This window comes from Clinocottus analis, unplaced genomic scaffold, assembly GCF_023055335.1.
Source record: "Clinocottus analis isolate CAN_PGR_092001 unplaced genomic scaffold, fCliAna1.0.p SCAF_17, whole genome shotgun sequence".
Classification (NCBI taxonomy): Eukaryota; Metazoa; Chordata; class Actinopteri; order Perciformes; family Cottidae; genus Clinocottus; species Clinocottus analis.
In genome coordinates, this window is record NW_027175898.1 from 11,519,810 (window position 1) to 11,543,807 (window position 23,998).

Here is a 23,998-nt window from a genome sequence, read left to right on the forward strand (position 1 = left end):
GTTTTTTTATTTAGTCAGCTTACGCAGTACATGGCCGTAGTCATCCGTACTTGTTCCTCACACACTCTGGCCCCGTTATGCGCCTCTATCTCAGGGGTGCTGAGAGCAGAGATTTTGGTTCCATCATCACAGGCTGAGTGGCTGCGGACAGGAAGAACCGGCCCATCTGCTCAAGCAGTTTTGCCGCTGCTGACTGCGGAGGACGTTTTCGTTTTTTTTGCATTATTTACAGCCTGATTTTCAATTCAGTTCACTTCAGTCCTATGTGTGCTTTATTGAGATGATAAAATGTAATATGCACACACACACACACACACACACACACACACACACACACACACACAGGGTGAATCATGACCGCCTGCACAATCTAATGTAATACATCCTAATACAACCCTTTCTGAAGTGCATCATGTTGATACTTCGTCTTTCTGGTAACTTTTGAGCACAGTCTTTTTTTTGTATAGGGTATGTGTATATTGTTACTCTGTCACCTTTATAACTGCAAAGTTCTCCGACACTTCACTGAAATCTCGACGTTAGTAAAACCAAACACAATTTGCTCGACTCAAGTAATCTTTAGCGCATCTTTCCAGAATTCACTTACTCTAACGTAAGTGTGTTTCACAGCAGCCACGCTGCATACCCCAACACCACAACGGACACACACACAAACACACACACACACACACACACTCAACACACACATACATAGACTTCAAAGGAAGCAGAAATTATAGCCTGCATACTAACTGGGGCCTGGCATACTCGCCTATAGGCTCTCTTTTTGGCTCTCCTTCATGTGGAATAAATACACCCGCAAATACAAAACAGGCAAATACAAAACCAATGAAACACATGTTTTCCTCACAGATTTTCTTTCATTTCTGAGACAGAGGGTTGTGTTTAAAACAAAATCAGGTGAACTCCTACGTGAATGTAGCTGACTTTTTTTTGCATTGTTATGTAAAAATTCAGGTAAGGAGACCCATTCTGTACACATAAAAGGTCACACATGGATTATTCACAAACGTTAATGTTGTGCTTGAATGAAAGTTAAGTACCCTCATTTGTGGAGGAGAAGAAGTTGTTCTGACACCTCATATTTTTTTTTACCAGCTTTAACTTTACCATCTGAGCTTAGCAGCATGCCCAGTGCCAGCCCTGCATGTTGGAGACCAGATAACAGCCTGTGAGGGTTTAAAATGTTAACAATCTACAACTTTTCCCATCATCCTGCAAACTGTGACTATCTCGTTCCGGTTCTTAACATTTGATGGAGTGATGGCCTCACTTTGGGTTTTCCAGATAGGAGGCAAATATGGGCATCATATTTCCAGGGATCGTCACAATATATTTCTCTCTTGAGACAAAGTTAAACAAAACCATTCCAGAGATTCCTCTGCTCTTGAGTATTATATGCTGTTTGGACCACCGTCCTCGAAAAGGAGGAAACCTGCAAGCTTTTAAAGATGGGGTCTGAACATCCAGGCACTTGGAGCTGCACAAAATGTTTCTGACGTGTCAAGCAAAAAGCCCTAACAACTGCGAGGACAGTATGTGTTTTAGTGCAGAGCGTTTATAAAGTACATCTGCTTTCTTTGTTTAGAGGGAAATGTTCTCTCTCAACTTTTTCTTCCGCTATAAATTAGAGACCACAATGGCACAGTGAGTAAAAGTCAGGGACAGCAAAGCTCTGTTATACATCTCACCAGCAAAAGCAAAAATCTGTGTTTATGTGTTCATACATTTGTTTGTGCTGACTCCCTGTCTGTTTGTCTGTCTGTCTGTCTGTCTGTCATTCTGGGCTATCCATCATTTAAAATGTCTTTATTTTCAAAGCACTTGGCATGCTTGTTTTAAGACAAACACACTGAGGACGGATAAAGGAGAATACCGTGCCCCTGTTAGTATAAATGATTAAATTCATCCCCCTTGTTAACAAAATGTTTTAGGGAAATTGTGGTGGATATCATCAATTTACCCTCCCGTCATTCTTCCTTTTGACTTTGAACAGATTGCCCGCTGCCTGATTCGTATTTAAACTGTGGAAAGATTGGGTAAGCCATTATTTTGGTAGTTTCTCTCTCCCCGAACTCTCTCACACACGATGCTGTAAAGTTTCTCTTACAACTATTTTCAATAACCAAGTCTGTTCCAAACACACACAAAGAGCCAGCTGGATGAGGCCCACCCCGCAGCCTGATCTTGTTAGCGGTGCGGTGGAGAGCGCGGCCACACCTCAGAAGAAATGAAAGAAAAAGATGGGACGGAAAGAGAGCAGTGCTCCGTGTTCGACCCCACGTCTCTCTCACGTTATCCCCAGGCGTGGACCAGGGCTCTGTGGTTGTTTCATCGGCCTCGAGCCGAGCCACCGGGCTCTGAGGATAACCCTCCGAACCGAGTCACGCACAGTCACTCTCGGCGCCTTGTGTGTGGGCACAAACAAAAGCACGCCTGGATGCATCCACATAGAGTTGCTGTCTGATTGAATGGTCGTCATTAGTCACCATTATAACAGACAACATGTTTTGAGACTGTGAGATTGCCGGCTATTCTAAAAGAGCACAAAACAAGATCTCATATTGAAGTGACTAAATGGGTTGTGTGTCGTCGGCTTCCAAAACAACCCATGTGAGGGTTTTTTGATCTGCCACTCCAATGATTGAGGTTTGGTTGGGTTTAGTAGGTGAACCTACTTGGTTGTGTTTAGGGTTCATGATTAAAAGAAACCCACATTGACTAACGATAGAAGAAAAAATGAGAGACTCAAGACTCCAGAGAAGAAAATATGAGGTTAACAAACTCAAACTTAATTGCTAATATTTCCTTACAGCGCAGAAAACCCACAAGTATTTTACCCATAAGTTTTAGCTTGAAGTTGGTATTAGATGCTGAGATTTATGTTTACAGATAAAATCTTTTCAATTTGAGCTTGTTTACCATCTATATCATTGTCTAACGGCTCTTTGTGTTTCTTGCACATGGACCAACTTTAATTGATCTCACCCCCAAGTTGAAATAAACCATCGTTTGTCCTTTAATAGGTTTCACAGCAATATAAAAACTTTATAACAGTATTTCTTGCTCCTGAGAGAGAACAGTCGTTGTCTGCACGACCACAAGAGGACGCTTGTCATGAGAGCGTAGACGTAAGCCCATTTATGTGTTTGAAGAAAACAACCGATGCTGTCTCAAGGCACATGTGTAACTGCAATTTACAGAAATCTGATTTAGATTAGGCTGCGCTAATGCATGCAGGTTACAGTGGAACGGAGCGGAGCAACATGTTGCCTGGAAGGGGGGAGGGAGGGCAGTGATGGAGGTAGGGGTAGTGTGTGTGTGTGTGTGTGTGTGTGTGTGTGTGTGTGTGTGTGTGTGTGTGTGTATGTGCATGGGGGGGGGGGGAGGGGGTTAGTTGGGGCTGAGCTCACAGCTGTGAGAATGGTGTGCTAGCCCTGCCAAAGCCTCAGCACATGACTCCCACCACTTGTCAAAATCACCATGTGTGCAATAATGTGATTACAGTCTGGTTACTATTATGATTTAAAACAACAGCTTGTGTGGAATGGAAGAAACGCACTGCCCCATACAATGTGTGTGCGTGGAGGGTAAGAAAGAGGCTGGAAGGGGGGAACATGGGTAACAGGAGTAGGGAGGGAGCGTGTTGGATTTGTGCCCCGGCACCCTTCCTTCTTTCTCCCATCCCTGCCCTGCAGGGGGACACTGGGTGGAGGTTTCAGGGTGACTGTCTGGGTCTTGTCATGGATTTACAAGTCGGGGAAACGCTTTTTGTCATTTTCTCCCCCTTCTGTAGCCCCTTACACCATCCACAGCCTCCCCCCAATCCCCCCCCCCCTCCTTTCATTCCAGGTTACACAATCACTGCACTGCTCACAAGGGGTTGTCATCACAGGTGCAGCCGAGATTGGCCAGCATAAAAGAACGCTTCCAGCGAGAGATGTTTTTCCCCTCTCTTATATTTTTTCCTCAACCAGCTCCTTCCCTCTTCTTTCTTGTTTTCCCTTCTGCATCTCACCAATTATTCATTTTATTCATATTTGTTGCACACGTTTCACTCGTGCTTCCACTTTTACTGGCCCATTTCCTTCTTTATATATCAAAGCAGGCTGTTATAAAAGGGGGGAACAAGTCACTATTACCACCACACACAGTTTGCCCTTTGCTTTGATTGAAAAATGAATGTCCTCCAACTATGCTGTCCGTCCAGGACTCCGGCCCAAACTCTCAGTCATATACGCCCCTTGGCGGTGCCTGCCCCTTGGCTCACTCCTGAGAAACAGTGAGGCGGCCGGCAGAGCAAAAAGTGTGACATCACCAATTTGCCAAAATCGTGAATATGTGTCTGTTTGTAATTATGCAGGAAGGTCTTTCAGCCTCTCAGCCACAGAGGATAGTGAGCCTCCTTTTTGGTGGTACAGCCTTGGCCGCAGGGCCAGATGGAAAAGGGAGAGGGAGAGATGGAGGAAGGGAGGAAGGGAGGGAGCAAGGGAGGAAAGAATGTAAACTGTAACCAGGCAGCCCAGCATGTTAGGAGCTGGACCCGATCCACACGGTGCCAGCCGGGCATGAAGGCATCTCTAACGATTCCCTCCTGGGCATCTGGAAGTGGGAGAGACAGAATGAGTTAGGCCCAGGCCCACAATGCCACCCATCTCGGAGCTCAGCTAAGGAAAACAAACGCCAGCGGTCACAGAGAGGGGATTTCCGGTTAGAGTCACCTAATACCTCCCTGGAATCTCAGAGGTTTGGAATCCAGAGTTGTGGAAGAGCTCGGGCTGCCATAAGCCACACGGCAGTGATGTGATTTCACTTTTAAGTTTCACCTCTTTGTGTGAAACTTGTCGGCTTACACTCCATATCCCTCATATCCCTCTATCTGCCGGCTTAGCTCAGATGAAGGAAATAACTGCGGATTTCTCTGACAAGAATAGAAAGATCAAGTGAGTTATCCAGTTTAAAATCCCTAAGCATATGACTTCCCAACTTCTCGTTTTAATTCATACTTTTCCCATGATTGATCCTCATTTCTAAGAAGTGTGGGCATTCCTTCTGTAAACCTCGGGCCAGATCCAGAAATTTAAAACAAGCACTTGGCAAAGCCTCCCCTCCCGCCCTCCTGAGACCGAAAAGGGACATGGTGTGAAGGAGGTAAGGTGCAGGATCTCCGCCTTTAACCCCAGCGACAGGATGTGTTTTATGTATGTGAGACCTGAGGTGACCAGGTGGCGTTGTCGACGCTCATAAGCAGAATCGTGCAGTAAACCTGGTAGCTAGGCCCCTTATCTGAGGCCTTGCCTTAATTCTTTCACCAACTCCTTTTTTACAACAGATGTTGTAAGAGAGACAAAGCCCAGACTTCTAATAGAAATAGTTCCAGAAACTCCCTGTTGGCTTTTTATGGAGGGAACCGATCGCGAGGCATGTGTAAGGTCGTGTGTGCTATGGGTTTTGGTCCAATAGTTTTTATGGCCTCTTTTGTGTCTTGTGATGAAACATCTGTACACATTTGTGGACAGACTACAGACGAGAGCACTGGATGCATACATGTGTCGTGTGCACTAGGAGAAGCCCAAGTCTGTGCTGTGTTTTCAGAGTGCTACATGTCCTGTGAGCACTTAAACCCCTTTAGTTTTCCTAAGCTCTTTAGTCAGGGATTTCTGTGCTCCGGGGACCCTGTGATGAGACAGCTGTGCAAGAGAATGTGTGTGCGCATACAACAAAACTGCATTTTTAGCCAATTCCACAAAAACGTTGATCTGATATTGGTTGAAAAAAATAGATGGATAGAAATAAGGCAATAGCTGATATAGTAAGAAACCCATTCAACTTTGACTGCAAGTGTTAGTTAATCTGTGTGCACGGTTTTAATGGATCTCAATGAGACACTTACGTCCATTGGAGGTAAAAGAGACATACAAATGATTTAGAAGACAGCCATTAAGTCACTTTAATGTCACATCACTGATGAGATATTACAATTTGGGAGCTCTTGGTGAACTTTTATGTAATTTGGATTCGCACAGCCTGAACACATTTCAAAAAGACACAAACGTCAATGAGTTACTCTCATGCTCCCATTATAATTTACGTGTTCAAACACACCAAAGATGATTTGGCAAAGATGAGACTGGGAAATTGGCAGTTGTTTTCCCCCATATGTACAATTTATCTGTTGCACTTCTTTAAAAGAGGCGGTGATCTGTGAAACCAGAACAGTACCTGGCCCACTATGTCCATTATCAGTGTTGGACAGAAGCTCGATTACATGATGAATTCCTAATACTTTTTTTCTATTTTATATATATATTTAATTATTTATTCATTTAATTTATTTACCAGTCATAACCACAAACAGTCCTTGTAAGCTCTTATATTTGCTACGTACTTTAAATGTGAATTCCACGAGACAATTATCCTTCTGGCCCGATCATTTACATATGATAAAGTATATAAAGTTTTATACTATTATACTATTTTACATACAGTACATCCTTAAATATAAGCTATCATTTATCTTAATATTAAAAAAGATAGGGTTATTTACAACTCACTCAACATATGTATAAAATCCTTATTTGATGGGTCCATCCCATGCAGAACTTGCCCGGAGAACCCGTAACGGACTAAGCAACCTTGCGGCCAGCTTCAGCTACCAATGGGAAATAACACTAGCAGCAAATAATGAATTAGCAGCTAAATTATATTATAATGTTACACATGGTACACTTTGGATCCTTTGAAATCCACTGAAAAAGCGCATTAAAGTGTCAAAAGTGTTGAAATGTGCCCACATTCAGCTATATTACTGACCACATAACTAGCAGTTAGCTAATTTAGCTCGCAAACTGAAGCATTAGCATTAAACTTGCAGGCATTGGTAAAGTTTTCCAATACAAAAAGTTACAATGACATCGAAGAGTACAAATTGTATAAGCATGCTTTCTTGGCGTTATGATGTAGAGGGGCCTATTGGAAAACGTTCCCCTCTGTAATGGCTCCCAGACCACAATAAGTTAAAGAACCCCTGATGTAGCCTGTGATGTGTGAGCAGGCCGCCTACGTGCTGCTCAAAGCCCATGTGACCCTTCGCCCTGACACCGCAGGACGGTGTGAACGAGCGAGGTCGCCACGAGCTGCGGCCTGACGGGAGTTGAGGAATCTGACTTGGCGATGATGAATAGCAAGCACCTGCACTACTCACGGAAACCAGTGAGATGGAGAGATGGAGAGGAGGGGAGGAAAGAAAATGTCCAGCGCCAAAATTGGCAACAAGAGACCTCACCTGCTACAAGGCTTGGAGCAATAAAAAAACCTCCTGCCTCCCTTAAGTCCTTCCTGCACTACCACACACACACACGGAAACGCTCACACTCAGACACACACACACACACACACACACGCTAGCTGCTTTATTTTTTATGTTTGTCTTGCTAATGTGCAGAACCTCAGGGAAAATCAGACTTAATGCAAGGAGACCACAAACTCTGCGCTCTGTGGTCTTAATAAGGACAAACCACTCACCGAGCTTGGCCAGAGCCGGACCTGCAGTCCGATGGGAGGGAAGCAGAGAGGGTGGAAGAGAGAGTGTAGGACGGAGAAGACAGAGCGAGGGAGAGAGAGCGAGAGAGAGTGGTCGGGGATTGTTTTACAAACTGAATTCCTTTAATTAATCACCCTGTTTGAACAGCTGGCCTACTCCAGACAGGTCGTAACGGGATCCCTACATGGAAGTGCGGATTACAGACGCGGATTCGGCAGAAAAATATTAGCTGTCAAACGTTGCAGCCGAGAGGTGCAGGAGAAGGCCCCTGTTTCCTGGTGGTGAGAGAGCCACAGAGGGGGAGGTGGGGAGGAAGGGGGGGGGGGGGGGGGCTGCTTAACATGGCTCCCTGAGGACTGAGGCTGCACAAGGCAAAACAGGGGCCTGCGGAGGGGGTCGTACTTTATGCCAGGGGGGCAGGCCCCGAGGCCAACGGTCGTCCCAAAGGGCCGAGTCCGGTGCAGCGGTCTGGGAAGAGGGTTCAGATTTAGGGTCAGGCTCTGATATGGGACTGGAAACTTGGAGACCCCAGTGTTAGCATTTATGTTCAGGCCGCACATAAACAACTGAGAGCAGCTGTCAAGAGAGTATGCAGTGTCCTAATCGTACATGTTTATTATCAATGTCCCTGCAGAGGGATTGACATCATGGTTAAGAATGTGGCTGTGAAATAGTTGGCTACCTATTCTTTGATAAATAAATATGTTTTGCATGTAGGTCACATTGTGGCATCAATGAGCGTACATGGTGTGAGTTTTCTGAGGGAGGGACCCCTTCGTTCGTTTTTTTTTTTTTTAGCTCAGCACCTAATTACTGGAGCATTTACCACCCAAAAAATCAATGAACGTGGATTGGAATTTCCCCATCGTTGAAAGTCTGACATACAAATTTGCAAGAGAGACTGCGAAGCCGGACAATTAATTCGGACAATCCGGACAATCAATTGTTCTGAACCCTTCTCTGATGAGGGAAGCAACGCCAATAGAGCTTTTCTCTTCATATCCATCTTCATTCACTTTGTCACTCACTTAATGTTCCACTGTACTGATGGACCAAACACAAGGCCATTTTCACAATGTCACCCGTTTCTTGGCTGACATTTTCCCGCCATTCCTGATAACCTGCCCTCACCCACCTACCTGCACACCTGTCCCCACTCTCAGCCCAGTAGGATATGATGGCCCAATTCCATTCAATGGCCTCATCTATCTAATTTTTATTTTTGCCTCATTTTGACCTAAAATAATTAATATTTTTATTGTTTTCCACCAGCCTGGCCTTAGAGTTGTACCTTTGGTTCAAACCTGTTTTACTGACTTTACAGTGATGTGGTTTAAATCTCAAGGACAGCCACTTATGGACGTTCGTGGTGAGATTATTTCGTATATATAGAACATAAACACAAGACAAAAGCCTTTTTTCAGGGTTTTTTTCTGGACTACTTCTTGTTCTCTGTCTTGTCCTCCTATTTTTCCTCTCTCTCTCTCTCTCTCTCTCTCTCTCTCTCTCTCTCTCTCTCTCTCTCTCTCTCTCTCTCCCTTTGTCCCAATATCTCATTCTGTCCCGTTAATGCAGGAGGGAGTAATGTTGGCTCAGGTGCATGATTTTCAGAACACTCACTCACACTGTATTTACATGCAGTGCTGGGACGGAACACATATGTTCATCGACCACACACACACACACGCACGCACGCACACACACACGCACGCACGCGCGCACACACACACACACACACACACACACACACTCACAACAACCAAGATGTATCACTGTAATTGTGTAAACAGCAATATTAGTCTCAGACCTTCCACCACGCCTCCATTCGCCGTTCTCTCATGGCCATGATGTAATTACCAAAGCACTTGATAAGTCATTGAGTGTTGGAGCGCACACAAAGTTACATTTACCACTTGATGAGGCTGAACCAGAATGGTATCTGCTCTTATTTAATGAATGCAAACCACAGGCCAATATCTTTAAGAAGCTGATGCCAAGGCTGTTAGTAATCCAACACTTGTATGTCAGGAGGACATTCACGGAGATATACACCAAAGGAAGAAGAGACCTGACTGGACAATGGTGTAAAAGCCTTTTCGAACATCTGTTTGGCTTTCCTTTGAGAGCCCCATAAAGTTTCACCACGGAGTTCGGTGGTGATTTTCCGGGTTTTTCTGTGTATCCCAATAGGGAGGCAGCAGCTTGTTCAGTGAACCACGATCAGTTCAAAGCATAGAGGAGTTTGAGGAGTGTTGAGGACGATGATGTATAGCAGACTGGACCACCGGGGTCATGGCTCTGGTGTACCCCTTCTGTGTATGTGTGTGAGAAGTCACCTCCTCTTAGATCACACATACGCACACAAATACGGACATAAAAACAAGCCTAACAGCGCTGCTTAGTGAATGAATTACCTTTTGTAACAACCTACTCATTACTTCAATACTGTTATTATGTTTTAATGCTAGTACACCTAATACCTGCACATAATGCTACAAACATAATAATTATTAGACAACAAGCGAAGATTAGAGGCCACAAATGTGACCACAATATTGTAATGACATCCAGAATGACATCATATTGTCCCAACCCATATTAACACTGAGCAAGACAAGAGGAAAGGACGACAATTAAAGGGACACTTCAGTCATTAAGTACTTGTATAAACTTTAGGGACTCACAAGAGACACATGAGTTTAAATTGGTCACAGTGGCGAATATATTCATATTTCAGTCCCCTCTTTTAAATGCCCTCTTCTTTCAAAATGTGTACCTCTAGTTTGCAACCCAGGCTTTCTGCTGAAAAAATGAAGTCCCAAGCGCAAGAGCGGATGCCACACAGGACCCACAGTAGACCAGTGTTCAAAATCTGTTTAAGGGATCGGTGTTCATGTCCCAAAATAATGTAAAGTTACTTTGAAGTTACAGGTTTTCCAATACTTAAATTGTTTCTTTTAAAAAAATCGTGTTTACTGCGGTCATGGTGGAGCGTCAAAGTTTGACGTGAAGGGCGACTCGGAGCGTTGGGAAGTGACGTCAAGCGTCCTGACCAAGCGCGTTGTAATGAGAATGTATTGGAGATACTTAACCCCCATGACATCAGCAGGGTAATCTTTCCAGGCCTTGGAAAGCCCCACTCACATACATCTTTTTTTCAGTCCCTTTCAGGAGACTTGACCCTCACAGAAAGTTGTCATATGAAACTTTGTGTATACTCACTGTGGCTTTGGTTCGGTCTATTTACACTAGACTCCAACAGGGATTTGTTAAGATTAAAGATGTTATAGTAATGTAGTGGTAAAAAAAAAAAAAAAAAAACTGCGACCAAAACTCAGAATGGAGCAACATTGAGTGAGAAAAGATGTGTCAGGAAGACTGTGAATGTATCCCACAATTGTTATGGACACGTGAAACCAATGAACCAGAAGTGCAAAGGAGAGGCTTTTCCGTGCAATGCTTCATGTTGTCTCCAAATGTGTCTTCAAGAATTTGCCAAAATTATTCTGCGGTGAGTGAACAACAAATTTGAGTCGGCTTTGAGGTAAGCACTCAATGCAACATCACACACCCTATTCCCAGGATGCTTTCACGAGACACGGTGCTTTTGTTTCCTCCTCCTCCTCCGTGTGCAGAGTTTTGTGTCTGCGCTTGTGATTTCGTGACCATGCATGTTATTGACTTACTGGCATACTGTTGCAGCAAACCTATTTCCACCTTCAGGAACGAGGCCGGTCACGTATCCACATCTGTGAGCGTCCATTAGCACTCAACACTTGGATGTGACTATGATTTTGTCTTCATGTTTGTATTACGTTAGCCGTATTCGTGCAGTTTGGTGGGTGTGTTTGCGTCCATCACTCAGAGAATATGTGTGTGATTAATGTATTTGTGAGTCTGTAAATTCCCCACCCTTTTCTTTCTTTCTTTCTTTTTTTTCTTTCTTTCTTTCTTTCTTTCTTTCTTCCTGTCTTCCTTTCTCCCTCTTAAGCGGTTGTTTGTGTGTGTCTGCTCTTAATGAATACAGCCACGGGATAAACAGCCGCATAATAAAACAATTACAATTAAGCACATCTGTGGCTAGTGAGAAGGGAGATGAAGAGAGAATGAGACAGTTACAACACAAAAAAAAGACAAGACAATAGACGGCAAAAGAAAAGACACAAGAGTTTAAGGTGTGAGAAAAAGTGGAGAATGTGAGAGAGATGCGTATCATTTCAGTGGCTCGTCTGGGAGACTCGAGGCGCTCCCACGTCCCTCAGCCCTCTCTCCGTTGGACGACCCTGCTCCCCTCTGTCTGCATTGGGAGAAAGGAAACGGACGAAGGATTTACTGTTGGGTCCTGACTTGTACACATTCCTGGTGTTGTTTTTCTCCCCTCGGCCCCTCGGCCATACCAAAGGCCTCTAAAACAACAGGCTGTCAGGTTGTGACAGCTGGCTTCAAACAGCTCCTACAGCAGCCCTGCACCCAGGTTCCCAGCCTCACCATGGAGCCATGTGTGTGTGCTTGTATCTGTGTGTGCACGGATGCTCATATATGTCTGTGTGTGTGTGTGTGTGTGTGTGTGTGTGTGTGTGTGTGTGTGTGTGTGAGGCGGTGGGGGGGATGGCTAAGTGTTTGTTTGGTCTGTACATGTGGATGTATAGCTGCTTGCGTCTCTGTCTGTGTGTATCTATCACTTTGAGATAAGTAGGACTTCAGTCGCTGAGACTTAACATTTAAACCCCTTTGGTGTGTGTGTGTGTGTGTGTGTGTGTGTGTGTGTCACATTTACACACACACACACACAGACACAAACACGCCGCCTTATTCCCAGCGATGAGCCCAGGTGGCGGAGTGGCTTTGAAGCGCTGTGAGCCTTCTTATGATTCCCGTGGCCATCCAGGTGTGTGTGGGCTGGCCCGTCTGTCTCAGCCAGAGAAGGCCCTTTTTGTCTGAGCTTTGTCAACCAGGAGAACACCATTGATCCCCATGACCCCCCCTTCAGAGTGCAACCACACCTTCAAGATACTGCCTGGCTTCAGATGTGGGAGCTGGCAGAAACCAAAGCTTGGAGGATGGAGGAGTTGTGGGCGGGGATAAGGGCTCCTCTAGGTGAGCAAGAGCAGCCCCTCTTAGCACTAATGGGATGATTGTTTGCACTCCACAGGTGATCACTGTCCAAATGAGGTCACAGCTCAAGTGTGGCTCTTCAAAGAGGGAGGAAGGTTGGAATTTTTTCGACAGAGAATTACCAGATGGGAAACAAACATGCGCAGGCAAGGACACACTAATGGCCGGATTGTAATGTTGAAATTGTTTAAGACATAGAAAAAGTATGTATTAATATTTAAATGGACAGTTTAAGTTGAGTTCATTTACATAAACTACTATCATTTCACACTTTAAATATGAAAGCGGGCCGATTTGGATCATTTTTGTTTCAATTACCAAAACAGAAACTTCTAAAACTACACAAAAACACCAAATAAAATCTTATTCATTTATTTCCAACAACAAACTGATGTGCTAAGTGAAACACTTGGCATCTTCATAGCCTACTGTAAGTATAGACTATGAAAACAAATGCAATGGGGAAAACACCAAATATGTTTATTCTCAACACTCATACTCATAACATTATCAGATAAGAAGATGACATGAACATACTATATTGTGTTGTAAACTAAATATGTTGCAAGTCTTCTTACGCAAACTCTGAAATTGGCCTCCATTGTTGTGCACGCCAACGAGCAATCCTGGATCCTATTTTTATTGATTGATAATTGAGTGTGAGATCATGCATGTCCTTGTTGAGTGATGTGTTCATTTGCATGACAAATTTGCATTGTGGAAAGATTGTTAATCGCAGCACCTTTTTGTATCTGAAATAATTAAATACTAAGTCTGACGACAAATTAAAGTCAGTCAAAAAAATAGATTTTAACGTAAATTTGAACATCTGCACACAGAAACAAAAAAAACCTTTTGCTTTCACTCCACCAAGCTTAGGCCTGTAAAAACTATCTTAGCATTGGTCTCTGAGAGGACCCGGTTTCCTGAGCGCACACACACACACACACACACACACACACACACACACACACACACACACTGAAAGACAAACTAATAGTCAGATATAAGCCCCAACCACCAGGGCCATTGTTCTGTGCCTTTGATGGTCTCATGCAGGTATTTTCATCATGACATTTCCTGTGCTTATGAATCATGTATTGTGTCCAACCTGCACTGAGTCTTTAGGGAAGCCCCTTGATACCTCTGTTCTTTCTTATCCACAGGTATTTACAGTCACACCTTGTCGGTTTGAACCACACTTATTCTCAGAATAGAGTATTGTTTTTCTGAAAATGCTGGATATCCCCCTCTGCTTTTTATGAAGGGTTGTTTGGGGATGCGGCAGAAATTCTCAAATTACGTTGTGTACATTTTATTGACACATAAACACATAGCACACATGAAACCAAAAATAATCTGGTCGTACAGAGTGTAAAAAACAAGACTTTCGACAAAACAGTCTCCATCTAGTGTCCCTTCCTCTCTTTTCCCTTTCGAGCTTTCAACAGTGTCACATGGTCTACATCTACAGATTATGTTTTCTCAGTCGTTATGGAAGCATCTATTCATTATTCCAAACCGTCATGATCAAAAACAAGACTGTACCTTGTGCCTGTACACTTTTATGTTAATGTATTCTACCTAACCTTTGTTGTAACCCTAACCTTGACTTTTATCTTAACCGTTATTGAGCTGAAACTCATACTTTTACTCACAGGAGATGAACCCTCCTGCCACCGAGGCAGTATATATATGCACCTTTTGTGCATTCAGGTTCGTCTCTCATTGGTCATTAAGTTGTGAGTGATTTCCTAGCTGTTTTGCAGTCCTCTGTTTTCACAAAGGAAAGCCATATATTCACTCGCTCCCCCTGTCCATTGGGAGGTCAGAGTCGCAGGTCAACTACAGTCTTGCGCTTGCTCATCGACACTTCCGCAGGGCAGTTAAAGTTCAGACAGGAAAAATACTACTCTTAAGTGTTTTCTACAGTGATTGTACATTAAAACGTGTTTAGATCACTGAAGTGCACTTTGGAAACTATAATGTGGAATTCAAAAACAATCCCTCAGGCCCGTCTCTCGTCTGAAGCTGCTTTAGGCCCGATGCCACAGTGCAGACTGAAGTCACAATGGGAGACATCACAGAGTCACAGCCTGTAAATGTTATCTTTAGTTTCTTTTACATCAACAGTTTATCCATCTCTAATTGGGACATGGCCCCCCTCCCTCTTCTTTCTATCTAAACACATAGACGTGCACGGGCACACGCGCACACGCACGCACACTCGTACATCCAGATATAGTCACACAGTCAGGGATGCACATACACATCTAATGGAATTATGGGAACATCTGGAGGAGCTCATCCAATGCACAGACAAACGTTTCCTGGAGAGCACCAAAAGAACCATCAGAGAGCCTTCAAACAGCCCGCCACTGCGAAGACAAACACACGCACACACGCACACACACGCGCACACACACACACACACACACACACACACACACACACACCTCTTCGCTGCAGAGGTATAGGGCAGATCAGATGAGTGGAGGGAACAAAGAGCTGCTTTTTGCCCTCAAAAGTATTGCAGCACTTAAGGTTAACTCTCCGAGCACAAGGGCTGTCTTTCTTCTCAGCCAGTGTCTCTACACATCCTCATGTGCACGTCGGCCTGCCAGAGTCCAGGGCCCACCAGGACACAGAGCAAGCCAAGGGGCATAGGGAGCTTCTTGTGAAACAATTTCACAATGTCAGGGTCAGGCTGTCTGGCCTCTGACAAGCCTCCCCCCCCCCCGACACCCAGTGTGCACAAGATCAATGCGGCGCATGTGAATGTAAAGTAAACAGTGTTGTAGATGACATGAGATAGAGAAATCTGATGAAAAATCTGCCTTTCATCCAGACTGAGAAAGCAAATGTTCTGACCACCTACAAGGCAAACTTTCAAAGGTACTGTTCATCAGAGGGATAATTATAAATTATTACTCTCACATTGTAATGTGGAGAGGAAAAAAATACTTTTTAAAATTGTTACGATATGATTCACATAACCTTTTCATCATGACTGTAATCGTACCCCGTAGAGATTTTGTCTGACATTCATTATCTACAAATCCTTATTTAAAAAACAACAAGTAGTTTTCCCCTGAAACTAAGCAAAGTATTCCATCAGCCGTGTCTTTAAAATAGGCCAATCTACTCAACACGTAAACTGCCATTAAACTTCGGTTTAGCTTATAATGCCCCAAATCTGTTTTTTAATTTTTAAATTTTATTTATTTTTATTGCACAAACAAAATAAAGACAATACAGATACATAACATCAAGAGGACGAAAAAACAGTGAGATACAGGCCAACAAGACACCATATATTCAATGTATATAAGTATGTGTTTGTCCATGAGAGAGACAAGAGTGTGTGTGCGTGTGTGTGTGTGTGTGTGTGTGTGTGCGTGTATTATTAATAGTTGAGGGCAGATTGACATGTATACATATTCCAATTATTGAGTATTATTGTCTGAGTGCAAAAGTATTTTCTACTAGTATTCTAAATAAATGTTCCAGATTTAAAATGTACTTTCAAATGACGCAGCAGAATTAAATTCAAGATACATGTTTTTGTCAGGTCAGTGACGTGTTTAAACATAAAACAACACTAGAAAATGCCTTCATGATGAAGTCTCTTTTTGATTCTCAACCCTGCCTTCTTTCCTTTTCCTCCATCTCTCTAATTCTCTGTCAGACACGACAGAAAAACACAGTTTATCATTATCGCCCCCTCTCACCTGAGACCTCACCTCTTGTCTCCCCTCATGTCTACTTCCTGACACCCCCCCCCACCCCCTTTCCCCTCCTCCACCCACTCGGCCCTTTCACCCTTCCTCTCCCCTGCCACGACCCATCCCTTCACACGTTCTCCCCTCCCCTCCCTCCCCCTCCTCACCTCCCTACCACCTAGTGAGCACATTTCCTTACTCCCTCCCTGCCAACAAAGGGGGAAAAAAAGCTTTTACTCATTAGCGGATGACCCTTGCCCCTAGGCCACATTTTAAGAGGCTCTACTTGACTCCTGACATGGCCGTCAGCAATCAAAACATGTGCGTTCAGTGCATATAGACCTGTGTATTGATGCTTGGCTCGATGTGTGTGTGACAGCAGTCTGACAGGAGACAGACAGGTTCACTAACTACTGCACAACCTCTGTGGTGGTTCCTCTGTCCCCGGGCCGGACGCAGGCGGCGGTTACCCACGATGGAGATGGATCGCTCTCTCTTTTGTACTCCTCATGTGGCCCCGTTTGCCAGGAGCCCCATTAGCTTTATCGCCCATGTATGTGTTTACTCATTGGGAAAGGTGAAGGGTTTGGGCATAGCGTGTCAGAGTCAGCACTTAATTGTGTTGATGCTTTTCTAATTGCTCGCAGAAGTTGGATGTGGTAAGCTTGTTTAAGATCCGATGTGTTTGTGTTTCTAATTTCACAGACAGGATGCAAACACACATACACTGTCTGTCTTGCTCTCTCTCTCTCTCTCTCTCTCTCTCTCTCTCTCTCTCACACACACACACATACAGATTTTGCTTGACACAAAATTATAAAAATCCTTTAAGTTTTTTGAGGTCTTTAAATCCACTAGATGTTTTGGTAAGATAACAGAATTGCAGCGAGTCCACCTGAATATGTGAGCCAACCCGAGGCTCTGTTTTGCTCCGGTCAGTCTTTTAATGAGAAAGTTGACAGCATATTCCCTATAGGGCAGGGTGCTGCTACTGTAGTAATAGCCCTTCTTTGCTGACAGATTCATGCACACTCCTCGTTTGATGTGGCTCTCTCCTTTCTGCTTCAACCTCGGCTTGTCTGCTTTCGGAAAGATTTCTTCCAACGAAAACAGAGCTTTTCAAAGGACAGAAACCAAGCAATTAAGGTCCTCTTTAACCTCTTTTACTGTGTGGTAATGTGACATGTACCTCTGTGTGTCTCTGACACTAATATAGACATGTCTGCTCTCAATATGACAACACACGGCTTGGTTCATTGTGAATTTTGCAAACAAAATAGGATTCAGACTATCAATAAAAATATTTCAAACCACTTTGGAAAAGAACCAAAACAAGAAGAGGAATAAAATATTTCACTCGAAAGAAAACATAGACGGTTGAGTATTTTTTATTTCAGTTTACATTTAATTGAATTGAGGGACAGTCAGACATATGATCTCATAAATATCTATACTTTGACACCGGGAGCCGTCTTTTTAACGTGCAATTAACATTAACGTTGTCACATGTGGTTAATGTTGCGAAACATAGCAGTTCCTTTTTTTGGTTAGAGTGAGAAAAAACATAATTGTAAGATTTTTGTTACATAACTTAAGCTACGTACGTAACGTCCTAACGTCAAGTGACATAACAACAAGTGATGTCATGATGTCCTTAGTAAAAATTACATAACTTTTTGTTTTCAAACAAGACATGAGTGTGGGTCCCCAGAGAAGAAATGTGTGTTTGAATCCACTATACTTCCCTTCCGCCCTTCTGGGTTACTTGCTCCGAGTGTCTGTAAACCTCGGTGCGTGTCATACAGACGCTAAAGGGTGAATCCGTATTAAGACGACGATGGCCGCCGCCCAAGCGTCGACATTTGACGCCCTGGCAATGAGGCCATGAATTCATTTATATTTTCATGAAATCCAGGCTTAGAGACACACAGGGCCAAAGCTGGAAGGAGAAGGAGGAAGTTGTTGGCGGAAGTCTTGCCTGCGGCCTGTCTTCACCAGTCCACCACCCGATCCCTGTGTTTGGACAGGGTTTATTTTCAGCCTCTGCGCTGATGTTTAACACGAAAAGCCTGCAACTTTGAGCGCTGAGCAGCAACGGTGACATGTGGCCACCAGATTCCTTCAGAGCTTTTTCTACTCCCGCTCCCTCCCTTACATTTACACTCCCCACCCCCACCCGCCCTCCGCTGCTCCTGCTGTTCCTCTGAAAACATTGGGTCCCATGGCATGAGCAAACATGCTTGGCCATCCTTCCTGTGAACCTGCAGAATGGCAGGACCCCCCTCTCTGCAAGGCCCACCCGACCTCCTCTCCGTGTAACTAAGAACTGGTGAGACAACAAACCTTGAAGTTGGCTTTCTGTGACCTTTGAAAGGTATTTTAATGGCCCTATCTCCCCACGATTGAAATATTTGGTGGTGCAGGGTACTTTTATCTCTTGGAGGAAAAACAGCTAATCCTGCTTGAAAAGACTACCCTCTAGTGTTTAAAGTCGTGATGGCTCAACACAAGGCTTTTAAAGTCTCTTTCCACATAAACTGGGATGAATCACAGCTCAATTAGTGCCGTGTTTTCACACCAAAGTTGCATCACGAAAATGTCAGAACATCATAACCTGCTGCTGGCTTAAGGAAACCACAAAGGATTACAACAATTCAAACAAGTCAGTTACACAATGTTTTTTCCGACATGCAATAACAATAAGAATCAGTTTTATTAGTTCCCTCCAAATTTCCCAACTTTTTACTAGTTTAGAGGACACTTTGCCTGAGCCTTGCTTCACTTTCACCCTCCAACTATGTAAAGTGTTTGCCTGATGATTGCTTTCCAAACATGGTTGTTTACTCATCCCCAAAAGAGACAGTTGCAGAGACTGAAAAGTTATTTCTCCTGCCCCGGTGCCATGCAGAGGGGGGGGGGTCTTTGTGATGTAATGAATAGTTTGAGGGGTAAAGGTCAAACAGAATATTAACATCACATGTACATCTCCAGAAGAGTTACCTCTCCTGCACACTGAGGAGCAAGCAAAGAAATGACCTGTTACCTTTCTTTGTGCCCCGTAGCGCATAAGGGATAAGCGAAGATGAAAAACTAATTGAAAAAATATGAAATGTGCGCAAAAGATGAGAGCGAAAAGAATATTGTGACACATATACATGAAGATTTTGAGATATCCTCCAGTGAGAATTTCATCAAATGCTTTGTATTAACAATACAATTAACTGACGTGTGCAACGTTAAAGGGGTCGCTCCTGCATGTAATATGTGCAGCAAGGGTTTAGAAGAGTTCAAATGTATGTCAACAGCATTTGGTACAAATTAATAAACATTCCTAAGATATATGTAATACATATATGTGAGACAACTTCACAAAGAGAAGTTTGCATGCTCACTGTGCCGTGTTTGCTTAGGTCAGTCTCCCATGGATGCTGGACGGCTGTGTGGCGCAATCGAGCCTCAACTCTCAAACCAGGTGATGACAGCATTATGGTCGTTGGGTCCCCGAAGGGTTATGGTCAGTGTGTTAAAACGTTATATAGGCCCTGACAGTCAAGGAGTGAGAAAGGCCTCTTTTCACCTGCTCCGCTTGTACAGCCTCTGCAACCAGCACACTCCCATGGTTGTGTGAGGTCTTTGTCGAGCTCTTAATTTGTCTCCCCCACCGCTGATGGCCAAATACAGTAAATATTTGAGAGAGTTATTGCCGGGATCGGATTAATTACTTGCAGTCTCGAGTTTCTGCAATGCATCTTTTGTTCCCGGAGAAGTCACACAACATTAACAAGCTGTCAAGCTGTGAGCTGACATGGTTTGTCTCAGTGACGTGTTGTTGGTTCGCCTAAACATTCACTGTGAGTGTGAACCAGAGTGTGTTTCTGGGCCTCCCTTTGAGAACACAACAACATTCAAGACGACAGTCTGTATTGTGTGTGAGGCAGAAAGAGAATAAAAGAAGGATATGACAGTGAAGCGGCTCGAGAGTAGGAAAGGGGGGAGTAATGGAGCTTGACTAAACCAAGCGCTTGTACATAAATTGACATGTGCAATTAGGGAGATGTACACAGTCCCCCTGGTCTGTTTAAGATCTGAAATAGTTTCCTAACAGCTTCAAGATGCCCTGTTTTGGCTTTGGTTTCAAATCTAAATCGGGTTTGACCTTGTTGAATAATAGGGCTGGTGAAGTTCCCTCTGTTCTCTTTGGCTAAAGTCCAACTCCATACATGACGGCAAATACAGAACAAGGTTTGTCTCAGCTGGAATCTGATGAATGGTGGATGAAATTTTGACCTAAACTTGAATTCCTAACATCGGATTTTGCAAGGTGGTCATAAACACTTTGGGTTTCCTGTTTATATGGTGTATAAAGATGGAGGGGGCATTAAACGTGGAGGAGCTAAAGGTTTAGCTAGCACACTAGCCTGGAATCTCTCTGAATGAAATGCTTTGGGCAGCTCTTGCCATTTTCTCCTCTTTCTTTTTGTCTTTTTCTGTCTGCTTTTGTTTCTGCCCTCTCCGCATCAAGTACGCAAGCCAAATATGCACACAAAAAATTGTAACTACCAAATCTTTATCAGTGGCTATTCGCACTTTAGTGGCAAACTTGAACCCCGGAGTGGCATCTCATGGGTTAAAGACAGCTGCCAACATCTGTAGCTGTGGTTAGCTTTTAATTGTGAGGCCTAGCAAGCGAGCGAGCAGCATGGTGGAGAGGGGGCTGGCAGGTCTGCATATTTCAGCCGAGTGTTCACAGAGCAGCTTTCCGGCCAGCCATGTGGACTCAATGATGGCGTGGGGTGTGCTGTGCTCCTATGAAATATTAAATCTGCTCGGCCCTCAAGTATGAACAGACCACCTGCAAGCAAGCGTGGCGTGCGGCTAACCCGGAGATCAGATGTCCCTTAGCAACACACATGCACAAACACACAGATGCATGAGAAAAGTTGTACTCGCCAATGTCCCCACACAGGATAAACCGGTAGGTCTGCACATGCTTACACTAATGGACATAAACACATACAACAGAAAAAACACTGAGAACATGGAAACACTCAAACCGATGTGGGATGTGGGAGGATACATTCTTACAAAAACATATTCCTGCATGTGATAAAAAAGAATGAGTAGCGGTGGACATTTTTTATGCATGATGCTTCTCTGATATACAGCTGTGAAGCCATGGTGATGTCGAAAGGTTAAATTCACATATATTTAGCTCGAATGAGCAATGAAGGCAATCATCAAAAGCAGTGATCAATGATGAAGAAGGAGAACGAGAAAACAAAATAGATTTGTTTTTAAAAAAAAACTTGGAACTTTCAAAGTCCAAAAGAAACGTCATCCTCCTTCGAAAGGCAGCCAAGAGGAGGACGGGTGCTTGTCGACTGCCGTCCTCTTCAGGGCCTCGTTCATTTACACGTCGTGCAGTCGGTCCTAAGCCTCCCCTCTGCTCCCCCGAGGCATCTCTGCCTGCTTAGATGTGCAGCTGTTTTTGTGGAGCAGCAATAAAAACAGCTGGCCTGGCCTCCACATCCTTAAAATGGACAGAGGGGGTCGCCAATCTCCAAATATACAGCGCTTGAAGAAGGAACTGACTGCCTCAGATGATCAGATTTCATCCACAACAGGTTCAAGAACAGTTTATTGTTGTAATCCTGCACTGGTCGACCATAGAAAGAAGCCAAAGTAAAATACACTGCTTGTAATGATGTGGCGAGTGGTGTTTTTCGGGACTTGCGTACACTTTTAATAATCCATCTGATTTTTCCACCTCAGGTTTATGATTCAGTATAGACTGGAAATATTCTAATCCATACCATGCTGCTGATTCATTTGTTATGATCATAAGAATCAGGTCTAATTGAAAGTGTTTCAAATTGGATGAATATTAAACAATACTGTTGTAGACGAATCACAGACCAAATCACACGTTTTTTGACAAGCAAACTGAAATATTGATGCTTTACAATAAACAGGCCATACACTTACCTCATTGCTTTAAATCACTGCTCACCGAATCCTGTAAATGACTTCCTTTCTAAAATAGTCTTAAGAATCAAAACATGATAGTTAAAATGTAATAAGAAAAATGAGAAGAATTGTGATATTAATAATCAAAATACCAGATACCTCGTCTAAGTATATATATACATATAAACAAAAAAATCTAAACACTAAATTGAAAAAAGTTATTTCATATTTTTTAAATGTCCCAACAATCTGAAAATGAGTCAAGTAGATTAGAAAATATCAATCTAACCTTAATAATAGCAGCTCATGTGCCACTTCTAGAACCTACTGGTCATCCATAGACAGTAGTGACATCCTGTGGTCTTTTTGTGTCAATGAATCTTCAAAAATAGATGTATTCTTGCTATGTGTACATTTCTTTCTAGAGAATAACCTTGACACAGTTGCCAGATTCCAGTAAAAAATAAATAATTGAAAACGGAATAGGTCTATAGGTGTTTTATGAGCTTTCAGAGCAGATGTTCATGCTGAGTGGACACATTTTAACAGAGCTCATAACAACATGATGTTGTCATTGATTGAGTCACATCCAATACTGTTGCTAAAAAGCTTTAGTGAGACATAAAATTAACACAGATATATTGTATGTTGTATTTTTTTACTCCATAATCTATTAAACAGCTTTAGTTACTTTGGAGTTTCAGACAGATAGCTTATAGATTAAGCTACCCTGCAGCATAAAAAGTAATGTAAGCTAACCCTTCAATAACATAAAAGTGTTAACCACATTAATGCATCACTAATTATAATGCAATAATATATATATATATAAATGTATATTGGAAATGAGACCTTCTGCTTAACGACAACTTTTACTTTCATTAAGTATTTGGATGCTAAAAACTTAAATTAGATTTCTGAATGCAGGACTTTTAGCCCCCTTATAATCAATTATTTGTACACTGCTGTATTCATACTTTTAGTCAAGTAAAATATCAAAGTACTACTTCCACCACTGACTTTAACTGACTTTGATGCATCCACCATGTCAGATGTGTAACCAAACACAGCTATGTTGTCGTTGTTAGTTTACTTTACCAAGCAATCAATAATTCGCCACCTCGCTGTCAACCGGCCGCATACAACATTAAAGCATTAAGTTACTGATACATTGCATGGCTAATTGTTATTTATTTGACTTACCTTTCCTCATTTGGACTTTATGTTTACATCTACTAGATTAATTACTGTGTTGTAACTTCCATGTTGACTCAATGTAAATCCTGCACTGACTAATTCTTTGGTTTAACTCTTGTTTATATTGTCATCAATCATCTTATTCTGGTGTGTAATCAGTATCACATTTTGATGTCCAATACTGTTTTCACAGTTGCTTCCACTGAAGACTTGGCCTGTCTTCAACCTTTATTAGGAGTATTTAGCAAAAGTAGTTAAGCGGGTTATTTTGCATTTGCTAAACCACAATTTCTGATACTAATGCTCTGTACACAAAAACAACAAGAACATTTTGAATGAGGTAAAGAAAACTCTTTGTGCAGCATTTTAGAATAGGATTCAAAACATGCTTGTTGCCGCACAGTTTGCCTGCCAGCCGGGCATGTGTGCCATC